The following is a 3062-nucleotide window of genomic DNA, read 5'->3' on the forward strand; positions in this document are numbered from 1 at the left end:
TTCCTAAAGGCTCCACAGCCTTTAAAATAGTGTCACCAGCCGGGACCGAGCACTCAAAGCATGAGCCTGTGGGGAACGTACCAGATTCAAACCATATTGAAGACCTAGTAAATCTGAGTCCCTACCCCATGAATTGAATGGAAGCAAAATACAATAAACAGCAACTGGAGAGAGCAGCTGACTTATGGGAGCATCTTTGAGATAACTGACCCTGGTCTGCCTCTCAGCTCACCAGTTCTCAGCTGCTCGACATGCACTTTATTCAAAACCCCAGTTTCTTCATCTAGAAAGACAAGGGTAATAGTATTTCCAGTGGTGTTCTGCTAAATATTTAATAGCCCTATTGTGTTTATTACCTTTGTTTTTAATGCATTTTATCTAATGGCAAGCTTATATAATTTTATTTTTAGTAACAGCTCTCTTTAACAAATAACATACCCACCGGATTTCTTAAACTGTAACAATCAGCTTTTATAAGCTGGTAGGAGGCAGGTCTCACACAGCCCTAAGTCCCACAGAGCATGCTTATGAAGGCTAAATCACAGGAGGTTTAGCACGTTACTGATGCCCAGTCCAGATGAATCCTTTCTTTAGTTATGGCTGTAAACACTAACAATAACAAGACGAGTAAGGAGAAGGGTAGCATGTTTTAACTTGTGGATAAACACTTAAAGATGAGTACAAAAATAAAGCCTTTTTTGCAACCTAAAACTCATTTAGTATGACTCTTAATACATGTGAGAAGGGGTGTGATATACCTATCCACCCCCAAAAAGAATGAAGAAAGGAGAGAGGGGAGACAGGGAGGGCATTGGGGCTGAGAGGTGTTTTAGGCCTCCACAGGAGCCTGAAGAAGGAAAATTAGTGGCCCTCCTTCTATTCTCTTGGGGGTCAGAGCATCACAAGGCACTGGGATTTCTATTATGTCTGCAGCATGGTTTGAATCTGGAACATTCCCCATAGTCATTGGTTACTATTTCCTAATGTAGGCCTAAGAGTTGCATTCCAAAACTAAATAGAAGTAATCTTTGCGTCACTTACCGTAACTGGTCCACTGTTTCTATCCTTCCATTTACAACAGCAGAAGCAGACTATGAACACATCTGCACAAACAGCTGTGCTTTTAGTTAGGTCATTAAAGGATGGATGGCAAGGAAGATTAATGGAGCTCTCTCCTTCGGTGTAGTATGCTCCTGTTAACAACAACCTTGTTGGTTGTTGGAAGGGTGAGATAATCCATGTAAAATGGTTAACACAGTGTGTGTTTCCTGATGCCAGTAGAGTTTAGCTGAGCCTGGGGAAGCCTAAACTAATGATGTAGGTGGCTGGCTACTGTTTACAAACAATGACTGTCCAACAAGCTTTTACCTTCCCTGGATGGTGAGCCTCAGAGATTCCACCCAGTACTGTCTGGATCCCCGTGCCACTGCATCTTCAATAAAAATGGGAGTCCTTGGACCCAGTGACCCAAAGAACCATGGAGCCTGCATTCATAAAGGGACCTTCTGAGGCTGGTTAACGCACCCCTCCCACACTCTGCCAATTTCAAGCACTTTCAAGTCCACCAGCATCAGAGATTACTGCTATCCTCCCTCCCCTACCGGCTGCTTTCCTTCCTTCCTTCCTTCCTTCCTTCCTCCCTTCCTTCCTTCCTTCCTTCCTTCCTTCCTTCCTTCCTTCCTTCCTTTCTTCCTTCTCCTTCTCTTCCTCATTTTCCTCCTTCACATGTCCAGGGAAGGAAATCAGGATCTGGAGACAGAGGCTCTGCATCTCCTAGTAACTCAGGTACTTACTAACCAGTGTCCTCAGCATGCTCAGTTGTAAACTGGGAACAAATCCTAACACAGGAATGATAGAAAGCAATGAAAAATGACTTATAAACTAATTCATATTCCACCTAGAATGGGGATTAGTATCTTTAGTCTAGTAACGTGTGGCCTGGGGAGCATTTGAGACCTATTATCTTGTGTGTGTGTGCAGCCCTCGGTAGAGACAGAGAACAGTGCTTTTGGGTGGCTGTGGAGAGCTTCTGGGCTGGACTGAACGCTTCACTCTGGGCTGAAGCTGAAAGTACTTGGGGAAAATAGGGTGAAACCAGATGAGTTCAGGCTTTACAGTGCAGGTAATGGGATATTTAGGAGCTTTGAGCAGAGGAATGACATGTAATTGAATTTGCTGAATCTTGTCAACTTGACTTGCTCTCCTGTCTCCATTACCTCAAGTAAATAGAGGCAGTTCTCAGGGCTTAACTTCCAGCCCTGCTCTCTCTCTCTCCCATGTAGATGTAACAGGACGGTGGATGAGAATGTCCCGAGTCCTCCAGAGTTAATAACCAGGTAATAAAATGCTGCAACTGAAGACTGTTACTGGGCCACTGACATTTAGAGGGCAGGGCAGGCATGACAGATGATCTGTAGTCAGTGGGACAGTCCCACACAAAGGAGCATTACCCTATGCTTTGCCTGCCTTATGCCATAGAGTCACTAAAGTAGAATGTGCAGCTCATCTATAGCCTTGTTTTTACACCAGAACAGCTCGTTCTTCATCTTGAGCTGTTATTTCTGTTTCGTGTGAGGTCATTCTGTACTGTTTCTTCCCCTACTGAAGAGTTTAATTATTATCCTGATAATTTTGCATTTTAGCAGCCACCTAAGTCTTCCTGCCATCATTGCCTTCCTTTTTCATGCGGAATCATTTACATATTATATGTTTATATACATACACACATTTTATATATTAATGTTGTAGGTATGTAAATATATATAATTTTAGATCCATTTTTTTTTTTTGGGTTTTTTCGAGACAGGGTTTCTCTGTGTAGCTTTGCGCCTTTTCCTGGAACTCACTTGGTAGCCCAGGCTGGCCTCGAACTCACAGAGATCCGCCTGGCTCTGCCTCCCGAGTGCTGGGATTAAAGGCGTGCGCCACCACCGCCCGGCCTTAGATCCATTTTTAAATTTCAAAGTTATAAAATATGAAAGTAGGTGTTTCTCTAACCACAGTACCCAATCTTAATTTCACCCCACCCTTAAAATATCTCCCGTAAGGTATTTTATTTGTAC

At 43.3% G+C, this 3062-nt stretch overlaps 1 pseudogene; it reads left to right on the forward strand.

Moving 5' to 3' along the window:
• Positions 1–638: 638 nt before the first annotated feature.
• On the forward strand, positions 639–752 carry LOC128108092 (uncharacterized; annotated as a pseudogene).
• Positions 753–3062: the final 2310 nt, after the last annotated feature.

The sequence above is a fragment of the Peromyscus californicus genome, unplaced genomic scaffold (genome assembly GCF_007827085.1).
Source record: "Peromyscus californicus insignis strain IS unplaced genomic scaffold, ASM782708v3 Scaffold_12__1_contigs__length_115047231, whole genome shotgun sequence".
NCBI classification, from domain to species: domain Eukaryota; kingdom Metazoa; phylum Chordata; class Mammalia; order Rodentia; family Cricetidae; genus Peromyscus; species Peromyscus californicus.